This window comes from Fukomys damarensis, unplaced genomic scaffold (genome assembly GCF_012274545.1).
Source record: "Fukomys damarensis isolate Sample0158 unplaced genomic scaffold, DMR_v1.0_HiC HiC_scaffold_14, whole genome shotgun sequence".
NCBI classification, from domain to species: Eukaryota; Metazoa; Chordata; class Mammalia; order Rodentia; family Bathyergidae; genus Fukomys; species Fukomys damarensis.
The window spans coordinates 17230997-17241281 of NW_022900926.1; the positions used below are offsets into that span (position 1 = coordinate 17230997).

The window sequence follows — 10285 nt, forward strand, 5'->3', positions numbered from 1 at the left end:
GTCAACAGGTGACACTTGGATAACATGCAGAGAGACTGACATGCAGGACAGATCTGTTCCCTCAAACAGGACTGCCTGAATCACTTGCTCTGACTTTCAGCCCAGCTGCCACCTTAGCAGACTCCCAGGATCCCTGTGGGAACTCCCGCCTAACATTCATTCAGAGCTCTGTAAATTTGTCACCTTAAAGACAACTGCCTCTTATTTCCTGGACCAAATGTGACCATTTCCCAACAGCATTTACTGCTTGTAAGAGTGGATTATTAATCATTCCATATTACCTTGTTATTTCTTGATGTTGTTTTGTTTTTTCCAAGTGAGTTGTGTGATTGTAGGAGCGGGAGCTGAATGATGTCATTTTGTTCTTCTGGGGGTCCTGTAGGTTGCAAGGAATGTAGGAGGCAATTATAGAATTAGTTGGCTGGCTTCCTACTATAAACTTGGACTTGAAAACATTCCAGATCTGCTTCCTAAGAGGGAACTGTGAATCTAATGGTGAAGGGGGGTGGGCTCTCTAAAGTCATTGGGTTCCTGAGAAGAGTGGAGAAAGCTTATCTAGAGGGGTTTGTACCCTCTTATAGCATTCGTGATGGATGTATACTGGACTCCAACTTTTCACCTAAGGTTTTTCTTAGCATTAGGAGATGCATATTGAATTCTACTTAGATCCGCACTTAGAATCACCCCTTGCAAAAATGTCCAGACCTCCTGGACAGAGAGAGAGAGAGAGAAACAACAAATAGGTTTTACAAAAGTACACAGGCCAAGATGAAAGGAAATCTTCTCTGTACAGGAAAGAAATAACAGGTGAAAATTTCAAGTTAAAGGAAAGATGCCATAGAAAGAGTGATAAAGAACTCTTAAAATTTTTCATCCTGAAAGGACAGACTGCATTTAGTACCATTAGAGAAGGGTTACAGTGCCGAAGGATTGCGTGTCATGACTGAGAAATGACTAGACGAAGGCTGTTTCATGTACCATAAGGCTGGCCACTTTAGACAGACGTGTCACCTACCCTCCAGGGAAGACCACACAGAAGTGGGCAACGGAAGCAAATATCATTCTGTGCTGTTGCCTAAAGAATTTTTAATACTGTTTATATTGGCAGGAGAAGGCGAATTCTGAATTCCCTGGCACATCTGGGATGTTTTAACCCTTTCTAAAAACTATTAACTCTCCACGTGACACATTGATAATGATAACAGTTATAATTTTAGTTGTAATGAATATATTGCACACTTGGCTTGGAAGTAGAGGTTGATGGAGGTAGGGAGGGTCTTTCTCTCATATCACAGGGTCTCCTGGGAATTATAGCAACAATGCTGCTTAATTCCTGCAGCAAGATGGAATGTCCCAAGACAAACATTTTTATTATACAATGTATTTCTGTTTCTAGAAAAATGGTTCGTCTTCATTATAGTAATTTTAGGAAGTAAACAAACAAAAATGTTAAATGCTATCTTAGAGATAACTACCAGTAATATGTGGCTGGATGTGTACATGTCTACACATATATATGTTTTTGTTTTGCAAAATCACTACCTGTATTTTAGAATGAGCCTTGTCAACCTTTGTCACTGGATATTTTCTATGACATTTTTCAAAGTTGGATAAACACATTCCACTTTAAATATCTCTAATTATTATGAATTGTCCATCTATCAAGCCAAACATTCCTCCCAATAATTTATATGCATTGGTCCTTTGACTGTAGTCCAGAGTCACAAGCAACAAAGAGTCTGATCCTCCTTTTCCAGGACAACCTTTCAACTATGTGAAGACTGATTACTCTCAGGTCTCCGTCTTATTTTTCTTTCTTTACATAAACAAATGTACAAAGACTACACCTATTTAAATCAAATTTGACGAGTTTGGACATGCGTATATGCCATGAAACCATCATGAAAATAAAACAAATGAACACATCTATCATCTCCAAAAGTTTGCTCATGCTTTTTGTAGTGTGTGTGTTGGGGCGGCGGGGGGAGAAAAACATCTAACCTAGGATCTATCCTTTTATTAAATTTGGATGCACAATATGGTACTGTAAACTGTAGGCACAGTAGTGTAGTAGATCTCTAGATCTTTACTCATTAGCATCACTGAAACTTTAAAACCTTTGAACAACAATCTCATATTTCTCCCTCTCCCCAGCCTCTGGGAGACACATCCAAAACTGTGCATGTATGAGCCTGATTATTTTAGGTACCTTCTATCAATAGAACCACTCAGGGTTTGTCCTTCTGTGATTGGCTTATTTCACTGTGTGTGAGGTCCTGAAAGTTCATCCATGTTGTTGTATATGGAAAGATTTTCTTCTTTTTTTAATGCTGAATACTATTCCATCGCATGTACAGTTTGCATTTCTTTTGTTCACTCATCCCTTGACAGACATTTAGGTTTTGTTCCTTTTTCTTGGACATTGTAAACAGTGCTGTAGTGAATATGGGAACACAGACAGCTCTTCAGAATCCTGATTTCAATTCTTTTGGATAAATACTCAGAAGTGGATTAATGTATCATATGGTTTTTCTATTTTTAATTTTTGAGGAATCTTCAACTACTCTTGAACAAGGGTGCCAAGAATCTACAAAGATGAAAGGATAGACTTTTCAACAAATAGTGCTGGGAAAATTCTATGTCAGAATGGAAAAGAATGAAATTGGACCATTTATCCTACAGCATACACATAAAACCCAGCTTCAAAAACTTTAAAGTTTTTATAAATAGGGAAGAGAGGAGGGGGTAAAAGGAGGGGAAGGGTATGGGGAAAAATGAGAACCAAGATCTGTCATGTAAAGGTACAAGATCCCAATTATGAATGTAATTATACTGTATACCTAAACGTACCAATAAACTCAATGAGAAAAAAAAAAAGAAAAGAAAAAAACCCCCAGCTCCAGATAGATTTAAAATTTAAATGTAAAACTTGAAAATTACCTTTTTGCTTTTAATTAGCTTCAGTTTTCAGGCCTATTTCATGATTCTTACATCCAGCTATCATATTTCTTTGCCTTTGGATTAATTTCAATTGGCCATTTTCCCACAGGTGGACACAATATGTTGGAAAATCTTGGAGGTATCTCTTCCTTTTTAGGGTGGAATTTTGAATGCATCCATCTAGCCTGAGTTGCATTGACTTTTGGAAGTTGACTCATTGTTCACACACTGAGTCTTCCATGTCTTGCTGTCTCCTCTGCTTTTATTCAGTAACCACAATCTGTACTGCCATGGTGATGTATCTTCTAATCACACACACCATGCTCCTGGCCCCAACAAATCCAGCAAGTATTTCTCGAACGCTTCTTGTGTACCAAGAACGCACACAACAGTGCTACAGTGTTAAAGGAGGTAGATTTGTTCTCCTTCCCTCAACAAACTTACAGTCTGAAATATAGAAAGGGACCAGGTAAGGTGCTACGGCAGCATAGGAGAGACGGTCATTGATTACAACTTGGAAATAGCTTGCTAAAGAAATACGACTTAAGACCTGATAGAGATATGAAACTTAGTATTAGATTCAGCCCATTGTCCCAACCTACTGAGATAATTTCAGATCTTGATTCAATATATATTTTTATTTGTGAATGATAGAAATGTTATCTCCATGATCAGATAAATTGTACAGAAATGACGGGGACAACAGGGCCCAGGACAAGTCATTTTGATATCATAAACCTTCTTGCAAATGTTTCTAGATTCATCTGCTTATATTTTTCTTTAAGGAATGTTTCCTTACTAACCTATCTGCATTGGATAAAGAATGTGGGGTTTCTTACCAATATCATGCTATATTCGAAGGTCATTTATATTAAAGAAAAAAGACCATAATAATGGTGAGGCAAAAAAATCAGCAAGAAAGAACGAAAAACTCGGAGACCCTCCAGGAGGGACAGTAAGCAACATTGCAGGATCACATCCATTTCCCTCCTCCCAGTTAAGTATGGAAATTCACCTGTGAATTCGCGACTGTAGCCCAGCCATGAATCAGAGAGTGACGGCAGGGGGAATCTCTGTCCTGCATGCAGGGTAACTGCTGCTGAAAATGATACGGCTGACCCATGTTTTGTGGAATGATAATCCATTTGGAAATTACTTGCAAACTTCAAATACAGTCTTGCCAAGAAAGCCAGCCTGTTCTTCTCTTCTCGTAAACTCTATGACTTCATTCGGTTAAAGAAAGCATTTTGCAGGGAGCATTTCCTCTATTTTGCTGCTGCTATTGGTATTATCGAATGCTGTTTCATGAATTTGTTGGAAAATGAGACCCTTTGTCTTGCAGATTTAAGTTGTAAGGCCATCCATTTATACAAATCCACTGCAGGCCCATTTGGAGAGTTTAAAAATGTTTAATTTTAGCAATAACATGTAACTGATTTTCTGTGCAGAGAATTTTTTTTCTGTCTGGCGGTGAGTCACGGTTTTAATACCTTGAACGGCTTTGCCACAGGTTCCTTTCTCACATGTGGGTTGTGCTTTGAAGTAACAGTGGGTTGAACCTGCTGGTGTGATTTTTAGCTTAGCTCTTTTGCAGACAGCATGGAGTGGAGACAGAGGGGTATTTTGTTAGAGGGCTTGGGCAAGGTGAAAGTCCACAGCACTGTTCACTGTCAGCCTGGATGGCACGAAGGAAACACTTCTCCCTGACACCAGCCCTGAGGCAGACCCTCAGCAGGAGCCACAGCAGAAAGCCAGCTTTTCACCTTCAGCTGTGTCTTTTATAAAATGTGACTTTGATATCTTTTTTCAAGTGATCGAACAAGCAGGAATCACTGAACATTTCTGCACTCCTCTAAGTGTGTTATGAATAAACTAGCAACTCTTTTCAGCTCACCTTTTGGAATGCAGGGTGCTATACTTTATTTGCACCTTAGGCACAACTGAGCTGCTCTTGTCTGTTATGGAATGCTTTACTCATTTAGGAAAATCTAGGCAGGAAAAATTACTTTTTCAAAAATGTGAGTCACCGAATTGTTGAAGTGCAGTAGTTAGTGTGTCTGTAATGTTCAACAAGTGTTTTGTTAAAATATTACATTAGAAAAAACTTTTGACTGTCATCCATTTATCCGTCCATTTATCTGTTCACAGTAAAGGGAGCATTTACTGAAAAGTGGTTCTGTTCTGGGCCTAGAAGACATAAAGGTGCATCAAACACTGACTTCCCTTTATGGGCTCACAATCTACTCATGCAGCCAGAAGTGGCAGGAGGAAAATTAGGTTTAGTGTGCAAAGTGTCATTATAGCAGGGAAAAGTGGTTGCAGAGAATTACAAAGGAAGGTTGCTCTCTCCTTCTTTGTAGGAAGATGAGAAGAAGGCAAAGGACCAGAGCTACTGACATGCGCACAGCCATCAAGGAAATGCTAAGGTGACTGGCAAGAAGAGAAGGCCCCGCACTCACGGAGCAGCAACCAGCAGTGTGGGACAAGATCTGATTAAGGGGGAACAGTGTCCCAGGCCTCCGATGCTCTGCCCTCCAGAAGAGGTGAGGCCAGGAAGGCAGGAGTCATCTAGAAGCCTCCAAACAGGGGCTTATGCTGAGCATGTAGGACCGGTAGTGCTTTGTTTGACTTTTCATTGTAGATGACAAGAATAATCTAGGGCAAAAATATAATCTACCATGGGGGGGTGGGAAAATCGCTATTTTTTAGAGGTTTGGGGAGTCAATTTCTTTCACTGATAAACCCTCAGGTAAGGTATGGTAGCTCTATGGGCATATGAACAGATGAACCCTATTGGATGAATATTTACAGTGAAAGCAACAGAAAGGGCGAGAATAATGAGCTACAGTCACTCATTGTGGAGGGAGTGAGCATAGCAATACCGCATAAGGATATGCTAAGAATGAGTCTCGGTAGAAACAAGAAGTTTACAAGAATGGATGTATTTTTGTTGGTCACATGAAAAGCACAGGATGGAAATTCAGGCATGTGGAGATTATATATCTATTTCTGAGAAAGGGAATTTCAGGATGTCTCGTGCATAAGAGGGGCCCGGGGATGTGGTAACAGCAGAACGGAACACACGCTGTGCTATTCACAAACTTGTGCATCTGCACTGCAGGTACGGAGCAGATGAGATGAATTAAACTCGTCTGTTTCTACTACTCGTTTCAACCCACTTACATAAGTCTGGGCCAATTTTTAAAAGGAGTCTTTACTGAGCTTCCTCTTCCATCGTTCTTGATGAGTGGTGAATCACTGGGTGCTTCGAGCTAAGGGAGACACATTTCTGACAACCAGGAGAGAATGATTTGGAAGACGTGGGGGTAAGGCAGTCAAACAAGAAAATCCTCTGACCAGAAAGTTCCTGGTCAGACTCACAGCTGCTATCTTCCCAGCACTGTTGGCCAGCGAGACTCAGGAAGTAACCTTGGGTAATATTTTCCTCATGGGCGGGGGTTCTTTAGTCAATATTCAGTTCAGATGTTCATTTCTCTCTAAAAGTCAGGGTGGTCTGTAAAAGCCCTTCCATAGTTGCGGGCAGAGGAAAGGTATTTTGGAGCAGGCAAATGGCTGCAATCCCACGTTGTAGAGTGGGCCTTGGAGGACAGCCAAGCTTTCCGGGGCCTTGAATTTGCATGAGTCTGTGCATTCACAAGCAGGAAGAGAAGTAGCCGGAGTTATATAAAGATGACTGATGAAGACTGAACTTTAACGTGTGATGTGAAATCAGAGACTACGCTAGTAACTCTCCCAGTCAAGCTGTAAGTACGGACACACGGATGATGCTACAGAACCCAGCGCGATTCTTGCCCCACTCTGAGCAGGGCTTACAGAAGAAAGGTAAGGGGCTAGGGACACAGGTCCACAGTAGAGCACCTGCCTGGCATGCACAAGGCTCTGGGCTTAGCTCCATCACTGCAAGAAGATGAAGAAGAATGAGGAGGAGAAAGAGTAGTTAAGGACGGGACCATCATAGATATATTAACCTTATGGGTATCTGGTTAGTGAGGTGCTTTCTCAGTATCTCGTGAGGAAAGATGGATGGTGACACAACAAAGTACCCTATAGTTATATTCATTCGTTGGGTATTGGAACTCTGAATCTTACATGTAAGCATAATATTAATAACAGTAGCTTTATTAACATTACACTCTCATACACAGATCTGTTCTGGGTACATAATTTTCTTTAAAAATGTAATAAAAATAATCCCACGTGGACTTGATGCGAAAAATATACGCACTAGGTAGGTCCGACTGATACTGGCAGAAGCAGTAAGTGGCAGTCTTCACTGAACAGAGCCCCCACAAAGCGAACTCCCCTCGGGTGTGCCCGAGGAAAGTCCACAAGTTTATGCTTGTTAAGTAGATCCCTGAAATGTTTGAGAACTGGGATAGCACCAAGTCCTACGCCTTTTATTTCATAGGCAAGGAGGCAGAGGCCAAGGGGAACTTCCCATGTAACAAAAGGTCACCCCTGGGCCCAGAATCCATGGCCTCAAGTCTACTCAGCCAGCCTTGGAAAGAAGACAGAGGGAGTTATTGCTGGTTTCAGAAGAAGACATTATGCAATGTAAACAGCTGTATCCACTCCCAGGGGAGTTGCATTTCCAGCATTGATGAACATATCCCAGAGAGTAAGTAACCATGACAGGGGAACCAGCAGTCTTTGCTGCGCGTTCTCTCTCTCTCTCTTTGCTTTCTCTGTTTTTCTCCTTTGACATGGGCTGTCTGAGAATGGCGCAAATGTCTGCTAACTTCCTCCTCCTGGTTTCCCGACGTGGCAAGAAAATAACTAATTTGAGGACTCTGACAGCGAGGGCACTGGGGAAATGGGGCGGTCTGGGAAAAGTGTGAAGGAAGCAGCCGTGTGTTCCTGCTGAGATGGGCACATCTGGGCCTGACCAAGTAATTAGCTCTCTGGAGGAGTTCAGCACCCTCTTTTCTTCCTGTCTTTCTAGTCAGAGGCAAATCCTACCAGACTCCATGTGGTCCCACCATAAAGTGGAAGAAAGTCTCTGCTCTATTTATTACTAGGAAATAAATACGAGCAGCTCTTTTCAGAAGAGATTTGAGCCCTGAGGGATGGAACACGTAGGTAGAAATCCCTTATTGAAGAATGACTTTAGGAGCCACTGCACAGCCTCTTTGAGTAGGCACCGAAGGACAAGTCTTGAGAATTTCAAGTTGTCAAATGTCCTCAGGAAGGATTGTGAGACAGGAAAAGATAAGAAGAAATGTCTGTAAATTGCAGTGTGACCACATTGCTATGAACCAGCCTCCTCCTGAAAGTCTGTGGAAAGCTCACGTGTTGAGGGACTGTGTTCTCCTACTTCCTGCTCCTCTGCGTTCCAGTACTGTTCCTTAAAGGAGGTTGGTAATTGCAAGATATTCCATATGAAAGAAGACATGTACACTTCATGAGAGAAATAGACAAGGTAATAAACCAGAAGAGAAGATGAGGACAGTGGTGAGACCGTAGGAGAAGGCAGGAAGGCTCACAACCAGGGAGATGCATGTGGTCACCTCACAGGGTGAGGATTCTTGAGCACAGCAACCTTTTCCTGCCACAGTGTATTTGCATGTACTCCCTCTTTCTGGAAAAGTCTAGCCAAGTTCTTTTTAAAAATTAAAAAACAAATTGTGGTAATGGGGGTTAAATCCAAGATCTCTTGTATTCTAGGCAAGCGTTGTGACCCTGAACTACATCCCCAGCCCCTTTCAAGATTTTTTAAAATTTTGAGACAAGGTCTCAGTACTTTGCTCAGGCTGGCCTCGAAATTGCAATCCTGCTGCCTAAATTTCCTAGCTGCAGGCATTCTGGGCATGACCCATCATTGCAGGCTGCCCATGTTCTTGACAGAGATAATCCTTCCTGGCTCTGCCATCTTTGCTCCCTGCCATCCTAGTCCTCTCCCTCAGAGGACTGCGCTCATTTCCTTCACAATGTTATTCACAAGGCATGATTTGTTAAGTTATCTGCCAAGCATCCATTTCATTTCAGGCACTGTCCCAGCACTGGGGATGGCAATGAAGATCCTGGCCTTCGAGCTCCCGCTCCACTGGGGACTGGACCAGGCCACAGTGAAATGAGGCTCACCAGGTCCAGGTGCCACGTCCAGAGTTCCACGGAGAGCAACTCTTCGACCCTCTGGAGGGACTGACACGGCAACTGCCGTAGGAGCCGTCAGCACACAGAGGAGGAAAGAGTGGGGTGGGAGAGTAAGGACTTGTCCCGGGCCTCGCGTTTGCCCAGCATCCCTGGACATCATTGTCTATGATCCATCTTTCCCACAGAATAGCTGCTCTAAGACATCGGGGGACCTCAGGGTCCTGTTCTCTGTTGTCGTCTCAGCATCTGGTGCGGAAGAGGTGCTTATAGTTACGAACTGAATGAAAGACAAAAAAATGGTACTTTAATATGCCTGTTAGAAACATACTGGGTTATTTCCATTAAGAAGGCTGCGCATTCGAGAAAATGTTATTTCCATCTGTGTTGGCTGTGTTGTGGCAGAATCAGCCCTCATTCTGCCTCTGATTTTGATCCTATTATTCTAACATATTGAAATGTGCTCTGTTCTCTAACTACACTTCACTATTGTATCCTCTTTAGTTAACATTGAAAGTGACATTTCAATTCTCCTCTTATTGCTGCCTCCTTTCTACGCTATTTATTGATGTTGCTGTGTTTTGTCTCCAGGAAGCGAACGCGAATTCCTGCAATGAAAACCACCTGCCCTCAGCTTAGATTTTAGCTCACTGTGACTCAGGGGCTGGCTCTGGCACCCAGGCACAAGAACTCCAGAAGTTTGGACGAGACTTTGGGTATCTGAGGAGGAAATACCTGGCCCAACTTGTCACCATTCAAGAGGAAACCAGAGAGAGATTCTAATAATAAAAGATGGTATCCTGGGTGAGGGTGAGACTGTTTGTAAGCATACGTCCTGTGTAGACCGTGCTTGCAGCTGTGTGTCGGTGGTGGCTTCTTGTATCGTGGGCGCTCCCTCGGGATAGCTGAGAAGCGTTAGGGTTCCAAGTAGGCTGATAATGGAATTCACCCGCCATCAAACACAACCAGGAGAGAGGGGAAAAAAAAAGTAGGAACAAAATCAACTAAACAAGAATAAAAGAAAGAAATCTCATCGATGATGGGTCTGTTGAGAGGCTTCTTAGCAAGAAGGCAGAAGATGTATATAAAAAAATGGGAGCAGCACTGTTTTCATCAGGCACTGGTGAAGCCCTTTATGCTTCATCCCATTTTTCCTTCCTGACAGTAATTCTGTGCCGTAAGGAGGACTCTGACACCTCTCTGTGCACTCTTTCTCAGGAGGAGATTCAAACCT

General features: G+C 42.5%; 1 long non-coding RNA gene across 1 annotated transcript in view; it reads left to right on the plus strand.

The window, feature by feature from the left end:
* Positions 1–10041, plus strand: part of LOC117285981 — a 36354-nt gene extending 26313 nt beyond the window's left edge. The window contains exons 2-3 of the long non-coding RNA XR_004517089.1: positions 5301–5483; positions 9643–10041. This is a non-coding gene — a long non-coding RNA (uncharacterized LOC117285981). The remainder of the gene's footprint in view (positions 1–5300; positions 5484–9642) is intronic.
* The last annotated feature ends 244 nt before the right edge of the window (positions 10042–10285 follow it).